The following is a 21,495-nucleotide window of genomic DNA, read 5'->3' as shown; positions in this document are numbered from 1 at the left end:
CTCTGCATGAGTCTTGTACGTGGTACCATATCAAAAGCTTTGCGGTACCATTTTGGAGGTTTTTGGCAGTAGGTAACTGCATTAAATGCAAGCAGGAGTAGGCAGCATGCAGAATTTAGGGTTTTTTCACAAGGAAAATCAGATTTCTCTCTCATCTTGGCTTTCTCTCACCTTCTCCAAACCATTCTCACGAGATCTCAGCATTTCTCACCCATTTTGAGCAAATCTCAACCAAATTTGGTGTACAACAAAGAGATCTCTGCTGTTGTAAACCCTAAATTTGTGTTGATTAGGTGACACCATTTTGGAGATTTTTGGCAGTAGGTGACTGTATTAAATCCAAGTTGGAGCAGGCAGCAATTGGGTTTTCCCACGAAGAAAATCAGATTTCTCTCTCATCTTGGCTCTCTCACCTTTTCCAAACCATTCTTAGGAGATCTCAGCATTTCTCAACCATTTTGAGTAGATCCATAGTTGCCTCCGTACGACGTACGGTACTATCCATACAGTACGATTTGTACGATACATATCTATACGTTTTTCTGGGCCTATTTGGGCCACCTGGTCTGCGCGTCCCATGTTTCCTGCACCCCCACCTCTACTCCTGCGTGTTACGCCTGCCCTGGTGGCACTTTTTTTTGTGGGGGGGGGGGGATGGGAAGCCTTGGATACCTCATCCCACCCCCAAAGCTACATATGCACGTGCAAGCCTAGCCTATGAAGTCTCCTTCCATGAAAACTGTGGCCCTTTGAAAGTGACCCCCAGGTACACATTGTATAACCATTTCCACAGATTGACCGTCGTACATAAAGTGATGCTTTGAGCGTGTCACCCAAGCTGCTAAGGTGTTAAAGTCCATAATTTTAGTCTTTCCAAGATTAACCTTGAGACCTTTCTCTTCACAAAACACATGCGATGCATCCAGATGTCGCTGAAGCCTCTTAGGTGAATTTGAGATGAGCACAATAACATCTGCATATAGCAAAATTGGTATCAATGCCCTTGCCAAGCTGGGTTCCATACCACCTCATCTCTGTATGTAATCTAAAATCTCGTCAATGTACAATCAAAGGAGAGAGCGGACAACCTTGCTTTACACCAACCGTGCAAGATACTGAGTTTGTTGTCTCTCCAAGCACTCGTACTCTATCTATCACTGTCTCATATAATGTATAAATACACCACTGTATATTCACTGGGACCCCAATGGTTTGCAACCTCTGCATGAGTCTTGTACGTGGTACCATATCAAAAGCTTTGCGGTACCATTTTGGAGGTTTTTGGCAGTAGGTAACTGCATTAAATGCAAGCAGGAGTAGGCAGCATGCAGAATTTAGGGTTTTTTCACAAGGAAAATCAGATTTCTCTCTCATCTTGGCTTTCTCTCACCTTCTCCAAACCATTCTCACGAGATCTCAGCATTTCTCACCCATTTTGAGCAAATCTCAACCAAATTTGGTGTACAACAAAGAGATCTCTGCTGTTGTAAACCCTAAATTTGTGTTGATTAGGTGACACCATTTTGGAGATTTTTGGCAGTAGGTGACTGTATTAAATCCAAGTTGGAGCAGGCAGCAATTGGGTTTTCCCACGAAGAAAATCAGATTTCTCTCTCATCTTGGCTCTCTCACCTTTTCCAAACCATTCTTAGGAGATCTCAGCATTTCTCAACCATTTTGAGTAGATCCATAGTTGCCTCCGTACGACGTACGGTACTATCCATACAGTACGATTTGTACGATACATATCTATACGTTTTTCTGGGCCTATTTGGGCCACCTGGTCTGCGCGTCCCATGTTTCCTGCACCCCCACCTCTACTCCTGCGTGTTACGCCTGCCCTGGTGGCACTTTTTTTTGTGGGGGGGGGGGATGGGAAGCCTTGGATACCTCATCCCACCCCCAAAGCTACATATGCACGTGCAAGCCTAGCCTATGAAGTCTCCTTCCATGAAAACTGTGGCCCTTTGAAAGTGACCCCCAGGTACACATTGTATAACCATTTCCACAGATTGACCGTCGTACATAAAGTGATGCTTTGAGCGTGTCACCCAAGCTGCTAAGGTGTTAAAGTCCATAATTTTAGTCTTTCCAAGATTAACCTTGAGACCTTTCTCTTCACAAAACACATGCGATGCATCCAGATGTCGCTGAAGCCTCTTAGGTGAATTTGAGATGAGCACAATAACATCTGCATATAGCAAAATTGGTATCAATGCCCTTGCCAAGCTGGGTTCCATACCACCTCATCTCTGTATGTAATCTAAAATCTCGTCAATGTACAATCAAAGGAGAGAGCGGACAACCTTGCTTTACACCAACCGTGCAAGATACTGAGTTTGTTGTCTCTCCAAGCACTCGTACTCTATCTATCACTGTCTCATATAATGTATAAATACACCACTGTATATTCACTGGGACCCCAATGGTTTGCAACCTCTGCATGAGTCTTGTACGTGGTACCATATCAAAAGCTTTGCGGTACCATTTTGGAGGTTTTTGGCAGTAGGTAACTGCATTAAATGCAAGCAGGAGTAGGCAGCATGCAGAATTTAGGGTTTTTTCACAAGGAAAATCAGATTTCTCTCTCATCTTGGCTTTCTCTCACCTTCTCCAAACCATTCTCACGAGATCTCAGCATTTCTCACCCATTTTGAGCAAATCTCAACCAAATTTGGTGTACAACAAAGAGATCTCTGCTGTTGTAAACCCTAAATTTGTGTTGATTAGGTGACACCATTTTGGAGATTTTTGGCAGTAGGTGACTGTATTAAATCCAAGTTGGAGCAGGCAGCAATTGGGTTTTCCCACGAAGAAAATCAGATTTCTCTCTCATCTTGGCTCTCTCACCTTTTCCAAACCATTCTTAGGAGATCTCAGCATTTCTCAACCATTTTGAGTAGATCCATAGTTGCCTCCGTACGACGTACGGTACTATCCATACAGTACGATTTGTACGATACATATCTATACGTTTTTCTGGGCCTATTTGGGCCACCTGGTCTGCGCGTCCCATGTTTCCTGCACCCCCACCTCTACTCCTGCGTGTTACGCCTGCCCTGGTGGCACTTTTTTTTGTGGGGGGGGGGGATGGGAAGCCTTGGATACCTCATCCCACCCCCAAAGCTACATATGCACGTGCAAGCCTAGCCTATGAAGTCTCCTTCCATGAAAACTGTGGCCCTTTGAAAGTGACCCCCAGGTACACATTGTATAACCATTTCCACAGATTGACCGTCGTACATAAAGTGATGCTTTGAGCGTGTCACCCAAGCTGCTAAGGTGTTAAAGTCCATAATTTTAGTCTTTCCAAGATTAACCTTGAGACCTTTCTCTTCACAAAACACATGCGATGCATCCAGATGTCGCTGAAGCCTCTTAGGTGAATTTGAGATGAGCACAATAACATCTGCATATAGCAAAATTGGTATCAATGCCCTTGCCAAGCTGGGTTCCATACCACCTCATCTCTGTATGTAATCTAAAATCTCGTCAATGTACAATCAAAGGAGAGAGCGGACAACCTTGCTTTACACCAACCGTGCAAGATACTGAGTTTGTTGTCTCTCCAAGCACTCGTACTCTATCTATCACTGTCTCATATAATGTATAAATACACCACTGTATATTCACTGGGACCCCAATGGTTTGCAACCTCTGCATGAGTCTTGTACGTGGTACCATATCAAAAGCTTTGCGGTACCATTTTGGAGGTTTTTGGCAGTAGGTAACTGCATTAAATGCAAGCAGGAGTAGGCAGCATGCAGAATTTAGGGTTTTTTCACAAGGAAAATCAGATTTCTCTCTCATCTTGGCTTTCTCTCACCTTCTCCAAACCATTCTCACGAGATCTCAGCATTTCTCACCCATTTTGAGCAAATCTCAACCAAATTTGGTGTACAACAAAGAGATCTCTGCTGTTGTAAACCCTAAATTTGTGTTGATTAGGTGACACCATTTTGGAGATTTTTGGCAGTAGGTGACTGTATTAAATCCAAGTTGGAGCAGGCAGCAATTGGGTTTTCCCACGAAGAAAATCAGATTTCTCTCTCATCTTGGCTCTCTCACCTTTTCCAAACCATTCTTAGGAGATCTCAGCATTTCTCAACCATTTTGAGTAGATCCATAGTTGCCTCCGTACGACGTACGGTACTATCCATACAGTACGATTTGTACGATACATATCTATACGTTTTTCTGGGCCTATTTGGGCCACCTGGTCTGCGCGTCCCATGTTTCCTGCACCCCCACCTCTACTCCTGCGTGTTACGCCTGCCCTGGTGGCACTTTTTTTTGTGGGGGGGGGGGATGGGAAGCCTTGGATACCTCATCCCACCCCCAAAGCTACATATGCACGTGCAAGCCTAGCCTATGAAGTCTCCTTCCATGAAAACTGTGGCCCTTTGAAAGTGACCCCCAGGTACACATTGTATAACCATTTCCACAGATTGACCGTCGTACATAAAGTGATGCTTTGAGCGTGTCACCCAAGCTGCTAAGGTGTTAAAGTCCATAATTTTAGTCTTTCCAAGATTAACCTTGAGACCTTTCTCTTCACAAAACACATGCGATGCATCCAGATGTCGCTGAAGCCTCTTAGGTGAATTTGAGATGAGCACAATAACATCTGCATATAGCAAAATTGGTATCAATGCCCTTGCCAAGCTGGGTTCCATACCACCTCATCTCTGTATGTAATCTAAAATCTCGTCAATGTACAATCAAAGGAGAGAGCGGACAACCTTGCTTTACACCAACCGTGCAAGATACTGAGTTTGTTGTCTCTCCAAGCACTCGTACTCTATCTATCACTGTCTCATATAATGTATAAATACACCACTGTATATTCACTGGGACCCCAATGGTTTGCAACCTCTGCATGAGTCTTGTACGTGGTACCATATCAAAAGCTTTGCGGTACCATTTTGGAGGTTTTTGGCAGTAGGTAACTGCATTAAATGCAAGCAGGAGTAGGCAGCATGCAGAATTTAGGGTTTTTTCACAAGGAAAATCAGATTTCTCTCTCATCTTGGCTTTCTCTCACCTTCTCCAAACCATTCTCACGAGATCTCAGCATTTCTCACCCATTTTGAGCAAATCTCAACCAAATTTGGTGTACAACAAAGAGATCTCTGCTGTTGTAAACCCTAAATTTGTGTTGATTAGGTGACACCATTTTGGAGATTTTTGGCAGTAGGTGACTGTATTAAATCCAAGTTGGAGCAGGCAGCAATTGGGTTTTCCCACGAAGAAAATCAGATTTCTCTCTCATCTTGGCTCTCTCACCTTTTCCAAACCATTCTTAGGAGATCTCAGCATTTCTCAACCATTTTGAGTAGATCCATAGTTGCCTCCGTACGACGTACGGTACTATCCATACAGTACGATTTGTACGATACATATCTATACGTTTTTCTGGGCCTATTTGGGCCACCTGGTCTGCGCGTCCCATGTTTCCTGCACCCCCACCTCTACTCCTGCGTGTTACGCCTGCCCTGGTGGCACTTTTTTTTGTGGGGGGGGGGGATGGGAAGCCTTGGATACCTCATCCCACCCCCAAAGCTACATATGCACGTGCAAGCCTAGCCTATGAAGTCTCCTTCCATGAAAACTGTGGCCCTTTGAAAGTGACCCCCAGGTACACATTGTATAACCATTTCCACAGATTGACCGTCGTACATAAAGTGATGCTTTGAGCGTGTCACCCAAGCTGCTAAGGTGTTAAAGTCCATAATTTTAGTCTTTCCAAGATTAACCTTGAGACCTTTCTCTTCACAAAACACATGCGATGCATCCAGATGTCGCTGAAGCCTCTTAGGTGAATTTGAGATGAGCACAATAACATCTGCATATAGCAAAATTGGTATCAATGCCCTTGCCAAGCTGGGTTCCATACCACCTCATCTCTGTATGTAATCTAAAATCTCGTCAATGTACAATCAAAGGAGAGAGCGGACAACCTTGCTTTACACCAACCGTGCAAGATACTGAGTTTGTTGTCTCTCCAAGCACTCGTACTCTATCTATCACTGTCTCATATAATGTATAAATACACCACTGTATATTCACTGGGACCCCAATGGTTTGCAACCTCTGCATGAGTCTTGTACGTGGTACCATATCAAAAGCTTTGCGGTACCATTTTGGAGGTTTTTGGCAGTAGGTAACTGCATTAAATGCAAGCAGGAGTAGGCAGCATGCAGAATTTAGGGTTTTTTCACAAGGAAAATCAGATTTCTCTCTCATCTTGGCTTTCTCTCACCTTCTCCAAACCATTCTCACGAGATCTCAGCATTTCTCACCCATTTTGAGCAAATCTCAACCAAATTTGGTGTACAACAAAGAGATCTCTGCTGTTGTAAACCCTAAATTTGTGTTGATTAGGTGACACCATTTTGGAGATTTTTGGCAGTAGGTGACTGTATTAAATCCAAGTTGGAGCAGGCAGCAATTGGGTTTTCCCACGAAGAAAATCAGATTTCTCTCTCATCTTGGCTCTCTCACCTTTTCCAAACCATTCTTAGGAGATCTCAGCATTTCTCAACCATTTTGAGTAGATCCATAGTTGCCTCCGTACGACGTACGGTACTATCCATACAGTACGATTTGTACGATACATATCTATACGTTTTTCTGGGCCTATTTGGGCCACCTGGTCTGCGCGTCCCATGTTTCCTGCACCCCCACCTCTACTCCTGCGTGTTACGCCTGCCCTGGTGGCACTTTTTTTTGTGGGGGGGGGGGATGGGAAGCCTTGGATACCTCATCCCACCCCCAAAGCTACATATGCACGTGCAAGCCTAGCCTATGAAGTCTCCTTCCATGAAAACTGTGGCCCTTTGAAAGTGACCCCCAGGTACACATTGTATAACCATTTCCACAGATTGACCGTCGTACATAAAGTGATGCTTTGAGCGTGTCACCCAAGCTGCTAAGGTGTTAAAGTCCATAATTTTAGTCTTTCCAAGATTAACCTTGAGACCTTTCTCTTCACAAAACACATGCGATGCATCCAGATGTCGCTGAAGCCTCTTAGGTGAATTTGAGATGAGCACAATAACATCTGCATATAGCAAAATTGGTATCAATGCCCTTGCCAAGCTGGGTTCCATACCACCTCATCTCTGTATGTAATCTAAAATCTCGTCAATGTACAATCAAAGGAGAGAGCGGACAACCTTGCTTTACACCAACCGTGCAAGATACTGAGTTTGTTGTCTCTCCAAGCACTCGTACTCTATCTATCACTGTCTCATATAATGTATAAATACACCACTGTATATTCACTGGGACCCCAATGGTTTGCAACCTCTGCATGAGTCTTGTACGTGGTACCATATCAAAAGCTTTGCGGTACCATTTTGGAGGTTTTTGGCAGTAGGTAACTGCATTAAATGCAAGCAGGAGTAGGCAGCATGCAGAATTTAGGGTTTTTTCACAAGGAAAATCAGATTTCTCTCTCATCTTGGCTTTCTCTCACCTTCTCCAAACCATTCTCACGAGATCTCAGCATTTCTCACCCATTTTGAGCAAATCTCAACCAAATTTGGTGTACAACAAAGAGATCTCTGCTGTTGTAAACCCTAAATTTGTGTTGATTAGGTGACACCATTTTGGAGATTTTTGGCAGTAGGTGACTGTATTAAATCCAAGTTGGAGCAGGCAGCAATTGGGTTTTCCCACGAAGAAAATCAGATTTCTCTCTCATCTTGGCTCTCTCACCTTTTCCAAACCATTCTTAGGAGATCTCAGCATTTCTCAACCATTTTGAGTAGATCCATAGTTGCCTCCGTACGACGTACGGTACTATCCATACAGTACGATTTGTACGATACATATCTATACGTTTTTCTGGGCCTATTTGGGCCACCTGGTCTGCGCGTCCCATGTTTCCTGCACCCCCACCTCTACTCCTGCGTGTTACGCCTGCCCTGGTGGCACTTTTTTTTGTGGGGGGGGGGGATGGGAAGCCTTGGATACCTCATCCCACCCCCAAAGCTACATATGCACGTGCAAGCCTAGCCTATGAAGTCTCCTTCCATGAAAACTGTGGCCCTTTGAAAGTGACCCCCAGGTACACATTGTATAACCATTTCCACAGATTGACCGTCGTACATAAAGTGATGCTTTGAGCGTGTCACCCAAGCTGCTAAGGTGTTAAAGTCCATAATTTTAGTCTTTCCAAGATTAACCTTGAGACCTTTCTCTTCACAAAACACATGCGATGCATCCAGATGTCGCTGAAGCCTCTTAGGTGAATTTGAGATGAGCACAATAACATCTGCATATAGCAAAATTGGTATCAATGCCCTTGCCAAGCTGGGTTCCATACCACCTCATCTCTGTATGTAATCTAAAATCTCGTCAATGTACAATCAAAGGAGAGAGCGGACAACCTTGCTTTACACCAACCGTGCAAGATACTGAGTTTGTTGTCTCTCCAAGCACTCGTACTCTATCTATCACTGTCTCATATAATGTATAAATACACCACTGTATATTCACTGGGACCCCAATGGTTTGCAACCTCTGCATGAGTCTTGTACGTGGTACCATATCAAAAGCTTTGCGGTACCATTTTGGAGGTTTTTGGCAGTAGGTAACTGCATTAAATGCAAGCAGGAGTAGGCAGCATGCAGAATTTAGGGTTTTTTCACAAGGAAAATCAGATTTCTCTCTCATCTTGGCTTTCTCTCACCTTCTCCAAACCATTCTCACGAGATCTCAGCATTTCTCACCCATTTTGAGCAAATCTCAACCAAATTTGGTGTACAACAAAGAGATCTCTGCTGTTGTAAACCCTAAATTTGTGTTGATTAGGTGACACCATTTTGGAGATTTTTGGCAGTAGGTGACTGTATTAAATCCAAGTTGGAGCAGGCAGCAATTGGGTTTTCCCACGAAGAAAATCAGATTTCTCTCTCATCTTGGCTCTCTCACCTTTTCCAAACCATTCTTAGGAGATCTCAGCATTTCTCAACCATTTTGAGTAGATCCATAGTTGCCTCCGTACGACGTACGGTACTATCCATACAGTACGATTTGTACGATACATATCTATACGTTTTTCTGGGCCTATTTGGGCCACCTGGTCTGCGCGTCCCATGTTTCCTGCACCCCCACCTCTACTCCTGCGTGTTACGCCTGCCCTGGTGGCACTTTTTTTTGTGGGGGGGGGGGATGGGAAGCCTTGGATACCTCATCCCACCCCCAAAGCTACATATGCACGTGCAAGCCTAGCCTATGAAGTCTCCTTCCATGAAAACTGTGGCCCTTTGAAAGTGACCCCCAGGTACACATTGTATAACCATTTCCACAGATTGACCGTCGTACATAAAGTGATGCTTTGAGCGTGTCACCCAAGCTGCTAAGGTGTTAAAGTCCATAATTTTAGTCTTTCCAAGATTAACCTTGAGACCTTTCTCTTCACAAAACACATGCGATGCATCCAGATGTCGCTGAAGCCTCTTAGGTGAATTTGAGATGAGCACAATAACATCTGCATATAGCAAAATTGGTATCAATGCCCTTGCCAAGCTGGGTTCCATACCACCTCATCTCTGTATGTAATCTAAAATCTCGTCAATGTACAATCAAAGGAGAGAGCGGACAACCTTGCTTTACACCAACCGTGCAAGATACTGAGTTTGTTGTCTCTCCAAGCACTCGTACTCTATCTATCACTGTCTCATATAATGTATAAATACACCACTGTATATTCACTGGGACCCCAATGGTTTGCAACCTCTGCATGAGTCTTGTACGTGGTACCATATCAAAAGCTTTGCGGTACCATTTTGGAGGTTTTTGGCAGTAGGTAACTGCATTAAATGCAAGCAGGAGTAGGCAGCATGCAGAATTTAGGGTTTTTTCACAAGGAAAATCAGATTTCTCTCTCATCTTGGCTTTCTCTCACCTTCTCCAAACCATTCTCACGAGATCTCAGCATTTCTCACCCATTTTGAGCAAATCTCAACCAAATTTGGTGTACAACAAAGAGATCTCTGCTGTTGTAAACCCTAAATTTGTGTTGATTAGGTGACACCATTTTGGAGATTTTTGGCAGTAGGTGACTGTATTAAATCCAAGTTGGAGCAGGCAGCAATTGGGTTTTCCCACGAAGAAAATCAGATTTCTCTCTCATCTTGGCTCTCTCACCTTTTCCAAACCATTCTTAGGAGATCTCAGCATTTCTCAACCATTTTGAGTAGATCCATAGTTGCCTCCGTACGACGTACGGTACTATCCATACAGTACGATTTGTACGATACATATCTATACGTTTTTCTGGGCCTATTTGGGCCACCTGGTCTGCGCGTCCCATGTTTCCTGCACCCCCACCTCTACTCCTGCGTGTTACGCCTGCCCTGGTGGCACTTTTTTTTGTGGGGGGGGGGGATGGGAAGCCTTGGATACCTCATCCCACCCCCAAAGCTACATATGCACGTGCAAGCCTAGCCTATGAAGTCTCCTTCCATGAAAACTGTGGCCCTTTGAAAGTGACCCCCAGGTACACATTGTATAACCATTTCCACAGATTGACCGTCGTACATAAAGTGATGCTTTGAGCGTGTCACCCAAGCTGCTAAGGTGTTAAAGTCCATAATTTTAGTCTTTCCAAGATTAACCTTGAGACCTTTCTCTTCACAAAACACATGCGATGCATCCAGATGTCGCTGAAGCCTCTTAGGTGAATTTGAGATGAGCACAATAACATCTGCATATAGCAAAATTGGTATCAATGCCCTTGCCAAGCTGGGTTCCATACCACCTCATCTCTGTATGTAATCTAAAATCTCGTCAATGTACAATCAAAGGAGAGAGCGGACAACCTTGCTTTACACCAACCGTGCAAGATACTGAGTTTGTTGTCTCTCCAAGCACTCGTACTCTATCTATCACTGTCTCATATAATGTATAAATACACCACTGTATATTCACTGGGACCCCAATGGTTTGCAACCTCTGCATGAGTCTTGTACGTGGTACCATATCAAAAGCTTTGCGGTACCATTTTGGAGGTTTTTGGCAGTAGGTAACTGCATTAAATGCAAGCAGGAGTAGGCAGCATGCAGAATTTAGGGTTTTTTCACAAGGAAAATCAGATTTCTCTCTCATCTTGGCTTTCTCTCACCTTCTCCAAACCATTCTCACGAGATCTCAGCATTTCTCACCCATTTTGAGCAAATCTCAACCAAATTTGGTGTACAACAAAGAGATCTCTGCTGTTGTAAACCCTAAATTTGTGTTGATTAGGTGACACCATTTTGGAGATTTTTGGCAGTAGGTGACTGTATTAAATCCAAGTTGGAGCAGGCAGCAATTGGGTTTTCCCACGAAGAAAATCAGATTTCTCTCTCATCTTGGCTCTCTCACCTTTTCCAAACCATTCTTAGGAGATCTCAGCATTTCTCAACCATTTTGAGTAGATCCATAGTTGCCTCCGTACGACGTACGGTACTATCCATACAGTACGATTTGTACGATACATATCTATACGTTTTTCTGGGCCTATTTGGGCCACCTGGTCTGCGCGTCCCATGTTTCCTGCACCCCCACCTCTACTCCTGCGTGTTACGCCTGCCCTGGTGGCACTTTTTTTTGTGGGGGGGGGGGATGGGAAGCCTTGGATACCTCATCCCACCCCCAAAGCTACATATGCACGTGCAAGCCTAGCCTATGAAGTCTCCTTCCATGAAAACTGTGGCCCTTTGAAAGTGACCCCCAGGTACACATTGTATAACCATTTCCACAGATTGACCGTCGTACATAAAGTGATGCTTTGAGCGTGTCACCCAAGCTGCTAAGGTGTTAAAGTCCATAATTTTAGTCTTTCCAAGATTAACCTTGAGACCTTTCTCTTCACAAAACACATGCGATGCATCCAGATGTCGCTGAAGCCTCTTAGGTGAATTTGAGATGAGCACAATAACATCTGCATATAGCAAAATTGGTATCAATGCCCTTGCCAAGCTGGGTTCCATACCACCTCATCTCTGTATGTAATCTAAAATCTCGTCAATGTACAATCAAAGGAGAGAGCGGACAACCTTGCTTTACACCAACCGTGCAAGATACTGAGTTTGTTGTCTCTCCAAGCACTCGTACTCTATCTATCACTGTCTCATATAATGTATAAATACACCACTGTATATTCACTGGGACCCCAATGGTTTGCAACCTCTGCATGAGTCTTGTACGTGGTACCATATCAAAAGCTTTGCGGTACCATTTTGGAGGTTTTTGGCAGTAGGTAACTGCATTAAATGCAAGCAGGAGTAGGCAGCATGCAGAATTTAGGGTTTTTTCACAAGGAAAATCAGATTTCTCTCTCATCTTGGCTTTCTCTCACCTTCTCCAAACCATTCTCACGAGATCTCAGCATTTCTCACCCATTTTGAGCAAATCTCAACCAAATTTGGTGTACAACAAAGAGATCTCTGCTGTTGTAAACCCTAAATTTGTGTTGATTAGGTGACACCATTTTGGAGATTTTTGGCAGTAGGTGACTGTATTAAATCCAAGTTGGAGCAGGCAGCAATTGGGTTTTCCCACGAAGAAAATCAGATTTCTCTCTCATCTTGGCTCTCTCACCTTTTCCAAACCATTCTTAGGAGATCTCAGCATTTCTCAACCATTTTGAGTAGATCCATAGTTGCCTCCGTACGACGTACGGTACTATCCATACAGTACGATTTGTACGATACATATCTATACGTTTTTCTGGGCCTATTTGGGCCACCTGGTCTGCGCGTCCCATGTTTCCTGCACCCCCACCTCTACTCCTGCGTGTTACGCCTGCCCTGGTGGCACTTTTTTTTGTGGGGGGGGGGGATGGGAAGCCTTGGATACCTCATCCCACCCCCAAAGCTACATATGCACGTGCAAGCCTAGCCTATGAAGTCTCCTTCCATGAAAACTGTGGCCCTTTGAAAGTGACCCCCAGGTACACATTGTATAACCATTTCCACAGATTGACCGTCGTACATAAAGTGATGCTTTGAGCGTGTCACCCAAGCTGCTAAGGTGTTAAAGTCCATAATTTTAGTCTTTCCAAGATTAACCTTGAGACCTTTCTCTTCACAAAACACATGCGATGCATCCAGATGTCGCTGAAGCCTCTTAGGTGAATTTGAGATGAGCACAATAACATCTGCATATAGCAAAATTGGTATCAATGCCCTTGCCAAGCTGGGTTCCATACCACCTCATCTCTGTATGTAATCTAAAATCTCGTCAATGTACAATCAAAGGAGAGAGCGGACAACCTTGCTTTACACCAACCGTGCAAGATACTGAGTTTGTTGTCTCTCCAAGCACTCGTACTCTATCTATCACTGTCTCATATAATGTATAAATACACCACTGTATATTCACTGGGACCCCAATGGTTTGCAACCTCTGCATGAGTCTTGTACGTGGTACCATATCAAAAGCTTTGCGGTACCATTTTGGAGGTTTTTGGCAGTAGGTAACTGCATTAAATGCAAGCAGGAGTAGGCAGCATGCAGAATTTAGGGTTTTTTCACAAGGAAAATCAGATTTCTCTCTCATCTTGGCTTTCTCTCACCTTCTCCAAACCATTCTCACGAGATCTCAGCATTTCTCACCCATTTTGAGCAAATCTCAACCAAATTTGGTGTACAACAAAGAGATCTCTGCTGTTGTAAACCCTAAATTTGTGTTGATTAGGTGACACCATTTTGGAGATTTTTGGCAGTAGGTGACTGTATTAAATCCAAGTTGGAGCAGGCAGCAATTGGGTTTTCCCACGAAGAAAATCAGATTTCTCTCTCATCTTGGCTCTCTCACCTTTTCCAAACCATTCTTAGGAGATCTCAGCATTTCTCAACCATTTTGAGTAGATCCATAGTTGCCTCCGTACGACGTACGGTACTATCCATACAGTACGATTTGTACGATACATATCTATACGTTTTTCTGGGCCTATTTGGGCCACCTGGTCTGCGCGTCCCATGTTTCCTGCACCCCCACCTCTACTCCTGCGTGTTACGCCTGCCCTGGTGGCACTTTTTTTTGTGGGGGGGGGGGATGGGAAGCCTTGGATACCTCATCCCACCCCCAAAGCTACATATGCACGTGCAAGCCTAGCCTATGAAGTCTCCTTCCATGAAAACTGTGGCCCTTTGAAAGTGACCCCCAGGTACACATTGTATAACCATTTCCACAGATTGACCGTCGTACATAAAGTGATGCTTTGAGCGTGTCACCCAAGCTGCTAAGGTGTTAAAGTCCATAATTTTAGTCTTTCCAAGATTAACCTTGAGACCTTTCTCTTCACAAAACACATGCGATGCATCCAGATGTCGCTGAAGCCTCTTAGGTGAATTTGAGATGAGCACAATAACATCTGCATATAGCAAAATTGGTATCAATGCCCTTGCCAAGCTGGGTTCCATACCACCTCATCTCTGTATGTAATCTAAAATCTCGTCAATGTACAATCAAAGGAGAGAGCGGACAACCTTGCTTTACACCAACCGTGCAAGATACTGAGTTTGTTGTCTCTCCAAGCACTCGTACTCTATCTATCACTGTCTCATATAATGTATAAATACACCACTGTATATTCACTGGGACCCCAATGGTTTGCAACCTCTGCATGAGTCTTGTACGTGGTACCATATCAAAAGCTTTGCGGTACCATTTTGGAGGTTTTTGGCAGTAGGTAACTGCATTAAATGCAAGCAGGAGTAGGCAGCATGCAGAATTTAGGGTTTTTTCACAAGGAAAATCAGATTTCTCTCTCATCTTGGCTTTCTCTCACCTTCTCCAAACCATTCTCACGAGATCTCAGCATTTCTCACCCATTTTGAGCAAATCTCAACCAAATTTGGTGTACAACAAAGAGATCTCTGCTGTTGTAAACCCTAAATTTGTGTTGATTAGGTGACACCATTTTGGGGATTTTTGGCAGTAGGTGACTGTATTAAATCCAAGTTGGAGCAGGCAGCAATTGGGTTTTCCCACGAAGAAAATCAGATTTCTCTCTCATCTTGGCTCTCTCACCTTTTCCAAACCATTCTTAGGAGATCTCAGCATTTCTCAACCATTTTGAGTAGATCCATAGTTGCCTCCGTACGACGTACGGTACTATCCATACAGTACGATTTGTACGATACATATCTATACGTTTTTCTGGGCCTATTTGGGCCACCTGGTCTGCGCGTCCCATGTTTCCTGCACCCCCACCTCTACTCCTGCGTGTTACGCCTGCCCTGGTGGCACTTTTTTTTGTGGGGGGGGGGGGATGGGAAGCCTTGGATACCTCATCCCACCCCCAAAGCTACATATGCACGTGCAAGCCTAGCCTATGAAGTCTCCTTCCATGAAAACTGTGGCCCTTTGAAAGTGACCCCCAGGTACACATTGTATAACCATTTCCACAGATTGACCGTCGTACATAAAGTGATGCTTTGAGCGTGTCACCCAAGCTGCTAAGGTGTTAAAGTCCATAATTTTAGTCTTTCCAAGATTAACCTTGAGACCTTTCTCTTCACAAAACACATGCGATGCATCCAGATGTCGCTGAAGCCTCTTAGGTGAATTTGAGATGAGCACAATAACATCTGCATATAGCAAAATTGGTATCAATGCCCTTGCCAAGCTGGGTTCCATACCACCTCATCTCTGTATGTAATCTAAAATCTCGTCAATGTACAATCAAAGGAGAGAGCGGACAACCTTGCTTTACACCAACCGTGCAAGATACTGAGTTTGTTGTCTCTCCAAGCACTCGTACTCTATCTATCACTGTCTCATATAATGTATAAATACACCACTGTATATTCACTGGGACCCCAATGGTTTGCAACCTCTGCATGAGTCTTGTACGTGGTACCATATCAAAAGCTTTGCGGTACCATTTTGGAGGTTTTTGGCAGTAGGTAACTGCATTAAATGCAAGCAGGAGTAGGCAGCATGCAGAATTTAGGGTTTTTTCACAAGGAAAATCAGATTTCTCTCTCATCTTGGCTTTCTCTCACCTTCTCCAAACCATTCTCACGAGATCTCAGCATTTCTCACCCATTTTGAGCAAATCTCAACCAAATTTGGTGTACAACAAAGAGATCTCTGCTGTTGTAAACCCTAAATTTGTGTTGATTAGGTGACACCATTTTGGAGATTTTTGGCAGTAGGTGACTGTATTAAATCCAAGTTGGAGCAGGCAGCAATTGGGTTTTCCCACGAAGAAAATCAGATTTCTCTCTCATCTTGGCTCTCTCACCTTTTCCAAACCATTCTTAGGAGATCTCAGCATTTCTCAACCATTTTGAGTAGATCCATAGTTGCCTCCGTACGACGTACGGTACTATCCATACAGTACGATTTGTACGATACATATCTATACGTTTTTCTGGGCCTATTTGGGCCACCTGGTCTGCGCGTCCCATGTTTCCTGCACCCCCACCTCTACTCCTGCGTGTTACGCCTGCCCTGGTGGCACTTTTTTTTGTGGGGGGGGGGGATGGGAAGCCTTGGATACCTCATCCCACCCCCAAAGCTACATATGCACGTGCAAGCCTAGCCTATGAAGTCTCCTTCCATGAAAACTGTGGCCCTTTGAAAGTGACCCCCAGGTACACATTGTATAACCATTTCCACAGATTGACCGTCGTACATAAAGTGATGCTTTGAGCGTGTCACCCAAGCTGCTAAGGTGTTAAAGTCCATAATTTTAGTCTTTCCAAGATTAACCTTGAGACCTTTCTCTTCACAAAACACATGCGATGCATCCAGATGTCGCTGAAGCCTCTTAGGTGAATTTGAGATGAGCACAATAACATCTGCATATAGCAAAATTGGTATCAATGCCCTTGCCAAGCTGGGTTCCATACCACCTCATCTCTGTATGTAATCTAAAATCTCGTCAATGTACAATCAAAGGAGAGAGCGGACAACCTTGCTTTACACCAACCGTGCAAGATACTGAGTTTGTTGTCTCTCCAAGCACTCGTACTCTATCTATCACTGTCTCATATAATGTATAAATACACCACTGTATATTCACTGGGACCCCAATGGTTTGCAACCTCTGCATGAGTCTTGTACGTGGTACCATATCAAAAGCTTTGCGGTACCATTTTGGAGGTTTTTGGCAGTAGGTAACTGCATTAAATGCAAGCAGGAGTAGGCAGCATGCAGAATTTAGGGTTTTTTCACAAGGAAAATCAGATTTCTCTCTCATCTTGGCTTTCTCTCACCTTCTCCAAACCATTCTCACGAGATCTCAGCATTTCTCACCCATTTTGAGCAAATCTCAACCAAATTTGGTGTACAACAAAGAGATCTCTGCTGTTGTAAACCCTAAATTTGTGTTGATTAGGTGACACCATTTTGGAGATTTTTGGCAGTAGGTGACTGTATTAAATCCAAGTTGGAGCAGGCAGCAATTGGGTTTTCCCACGAAGAAAATCAGATTTCTCTCTCATCTTGGCTCTCTCACCTTTTCCAAACCATTCTTAGGAGATCTCAGCATTTCTCAACCATTTTGAGTAGATCCATAGTTGCCTCCGTACGACGTACGGTACTATCCATACAGTACGATTTGTACGATACATATCTATACGTTTTTCTGGGCCTATTTGGGCCACCTGGTCTGCGCGTCCCATGTTTCCTGCACCCCCACCTCTACTCCTGCGTGTTACGCCTGCCCTGGTGGCACTTTTTTTTGTGGGGGGGGGGGATGGGAAGCCTTGGATACCTCATCCCACCCCCAAAGCTACATATGCACGTGCAAGCCTAGCCTATGAAGTCTCCTTCCATGAAAACTGTGGCCCTTTGAAAGTGACCCCCAGGTACACATTGTATAACCATTTCCACAGATTGACCGTCGTACATAAAGTGATGCTTTGAGCGTGTCACCCAAGCTGCTAAGGTGTTAAAGTCCATAATTTTAGTCTTTCCAAGATTAACCTTGAGACCTTTCTCTTCACAAAACACATGCGATGCATCCAGATGTCGCTGAAGCCTCTTAGGTGAATTTGAGATGAGCACAATAACATCTGCATATAGCAAAATTGGTATCAATGCCCTTGCCAAGCTGGGTTCCATACCACCTCATCTCTGTATGTAATCTAAAATCTCGTCAATGTACAATCAAAGGAGAGAGCGGACAACCTTGCTTTACACCAACCGTGCAAGATACTGAGTTTGTTGTCTCTCCAAGCACTCGTACTCTATCTATCACTGTCTCATATAATGTATAAATACACCACTGTATATTCACTGGGACCCCAATGGTTTGCAACCTCTGCATGAGTCTTGTACGTGGTACCATATCAAAAGCTTTGCGGTACCATTTTGGAGGTTTTTGGCAGTAGGTAACTGCATTAAATGCAAGCAGGAGTAGGCAGCATGCAGAATTTAGGGTTTTTTCACAAGGAAAATCAGATTTCTCTCTCATCTTGGCTTTCTCTCACCTTCTCCAAACCATTCTCACGAGATCTCAGCATTTCTCACCCATTTTGAGCAAATCTCAACCAAATTTGGTGTACAACAAAGAGATCTCTGCTGTTGTAAACCCTAAATTTGTGTTGATTAGGTGACACCATTTTGGAGATTTTTGGCAGTAGGTGACTGTATTAAATCCAAGTTGGAGCAGGCAGCAATTGGGTTTTCCCACGAAGAAAATCAGATTTCTCTCTCATCTTGGCTCTCTCACCTTTTCCAAACCATTCTTAGGAGATCTCAGCATTTCTCAACCATTTTGAGTAGATCCATAGTTGCCTCCGTACGACGTACGGTACTATCCATACAGTACGATTTGTACGATACATATCTATACGTTTTTCTGGGCCTATTTGGGCCACCTGGTCTGCGCGTCCCATGTTTCCTGCACCCCCACCTCTACTCCTACGTGTTACGCCTGCCCTGGTGGCACTTTTTTTTGTGGGGGGGGGGATGGGAAGCCTTGGATACCTCATCCCACCCCCTTTTCCAGCCATACACTCCCCCCCCCCCCCCCCCCCAGCCAACCCTCTCTTTGACCGTTAACCCCTCTTTGACTGTTTGAGCTTTGACCCTTCTCTCATCTACAAAAGGTGCTCCTCTCCTCCATGCTTCCACACCAATTCAGCAAGCACTTACCATTCTCATCTTCCTCTCTTGGATCTTGATTCTTGAATGGACTTGTGATTTGTCATTCTCGAATCTCACTTCCCATCCCCTCTTTCCCGCACCCTATCGAAGCATTTGCCATTCTCAAATCTCATCTCCCATCCCCTTTATCCCGCACCCTATCAAAGCATTTGCCATTCTCATCTCCCATCCCCTCTCTCTCACTCTTGCTCTTTCAACTTTACCCCAACCCTTGGGCCTCCCTCCCTTTCAACTTTCAAGACTCAAGTTTCAAGAGTTGAGACTCAAGCATCTCTCTCTCTCTCTCTCTCTCTCGGGCCTCTTTATTCGTCATTGGCACCATGACTCGTGAGAAGCACGAGGCCTTCAATTTGCATGCGATCCATGTGGAGAGGAACACAAAGAAGTCCAACTCCCACCATTGGACATGCAAGTATTGCGGAAAGCGCTATACAAGTGGTGCAACTTGGCTTCTCCAACATCTTTCCAAAACGGGGCGGCAAGTTGCTCCATGCAAGGAGATCCCTCAAAACATTTCGGAGGAGATTTGTGCCAAGATGAGAGGGGGATCCACAAGAGGAGGAGGAAGTGGCTTATCGGCACCAACTCCTATGCCTACTAACGAGGAAGCCTCCAATGTGGGCGTATCTTCAACCGATGTAGGAGAGGCCTCTACCATTGGTGGTGGGGGCTCCACATCCGCATCTGGCTCTGGTAAAAAACAAAGAGTGGAGGCTCATGCGATGCCAGAGAGACAATCCTCTCTCTCTCAAACTCTCGGTCATGTGTGTGGATCGGTTACCTTTCTTAGAGAAAGGCAACGACTTGCGGACATTGAAATTGCATGCATGGTGATTGAGTGCAATCGTGCATTCAATGTCCTAAAGCAAGAGCAATGAAAGAAGATGGTAAAAGCCATTGCCAATGTGGGTCCATGTGAAGGATGGAACGGTGTTACATATAATGACATGAGGACGAAAAAGATTGATGAAGAGAAGGAGAGGATTGATAGAGCCCTTGATCCTGTTCGGGCCGCATGGATAAAATATGGTTGCTCCATTCTTACCAACGGATGGAGTGATCGTAAGAAACGGGGCATCATCAACATACTTGTCTCATGTCTACTCGGCACTTACTTTTTGTGGGCCATAGATACTGGCAAGATGGGGAGGAAAACGACGGGCGATTCATCTACCGCCACATTCGACAAGCTATCATTAAGGTATACATTGCAATTTTCCCTTTAAATTTGTTTCACTTTCTTTCATAATGATAATATGATGATTCATAATTGAAATTTGATTTATGCATAACTATCTATCTCCCTATTCTAATAATTAATTTCTCTCTAGTATCTATGATCTATCTCGATTCTCTCTTTCCTCGCGGGCTACAAGGCCCCCAACCCCTGGGCCCTAGCTCTCTTCATTTTTGAATCTTGAAAGTTGAAAGTTGAAAGTTGAAACTTGAAAGGCTCAAGTTTCAACTCTCTCTAGACTCTTTCTCTCTCTAACCTCCAATTTCCAAGTATTGTTAGTAATAAGTATACTTACTTGTAATTTGTAAATTGTGGTTGTAGGTGGGCCCCTCTAATGTGGTGCAAGTTGTTATCGACAATGTATCCAATTGTCGGCACATGGGCCGTTTGCTTGAGGCCCAGTTCTCTATAATTGTGTGGACTCCATGTGCAAGTCATTGTTTGGACTTGCACATGGAGGACATTGGGAAGCTCAAGTGGGTGAAGAGGGTGGTCCGCAAAGCTACACCAATTATCACATTCTTCAGAGTAAAGGTAAAGGTGCTTGCGATGTATCGTGAGCATAGCACACTGGAGTTGAAGAAGCCTTCTTCAACTCGCTTTGCTTACATTTATTGCTGGAGCACCTTTATGAGGTGCGGTCAGTGGTATCCACTCTATGGAATGAGTGGGATGAGCATGAGACAGAGAATGCCGAAGCCATGCAACGCTTGTGCCTTAATGAACAGTTTTGGTAAAAAGTCCGTGCTGTTGTCATTGTTATGACTCCCTTTTATAGGGTGTTACGTATGAGTGATTGCAAGGGGTCCACCATGGACCTTCTTGTTCACTTCTTTAGAGCGGCATTGGCGGAGGCACGTGCTTGTACAATGATCACACAGACACAGCGTGCACATGTTTTAGAGATAGCAAAGAGAAGATGGGAGTGGATGCATAAGCCCATCCATGGTTTTGCCGCATTGGTACATCCGGCCTACAAGTCACCAGCGGTCATGGATGATAGAGAGTTCCATTCAGACCAGCTTGCTTATTTGACTCGTGTGGTCCCTGTGGATGACCACAATGCAATGCTGGAGGAGCTAGGATGCTATGAAGATCAAAGAGGGCATGTGGCTTTTGCTTCTCCCACTTGTTGG

The 21,495-nt window shown here is 44.3% G+C and overlaps 1 protein-coding gene and 1 long non-coding RNA gene across 6 annotated transcripts in view; one reads left to right on the top strand and one right to left on the bottom strand.

Moving 5' to 3' along the window:
* The window catches only part of LOC148039731 (U-box domain-containing protein 44-like), a 140,430-nt gene that overhangs the window by 25,625 nt on the left and 93,310 nt on the right, over positions 1-21,495 (bottom strand). The window lies entirely within an intron of this gene.
* The window catches only part of LOC148039732 (uncharacterized), a 138,050-nt gene that overhangs the window by 25,612 nt on the left and 90,943 nt on the right, over positions 1-21,495 (top strand). The window lies entirely within an intron of this gene.

This window comes from Lygodium microphyllum, chromosome 2 (genome assembly GCF_053477565.2).
Source record: "Lygodium microphyllum isolate KBCC chromosome 2, Lygodium_microphyllum_v1.1.10, whole genome shotgun sequence".
NCBI lineage: Eukaryota > Viridiplantae > Streptophyta > Polypodiopsida > Schizaeales > Lygodiaceae > Lygodium > Lygodium microphyllum.
The sequence above is the reverse complement of the archived record's forward strand: the minus strand, read 5'-3'. Positions and strand labels throughout refer to the sequence as shown.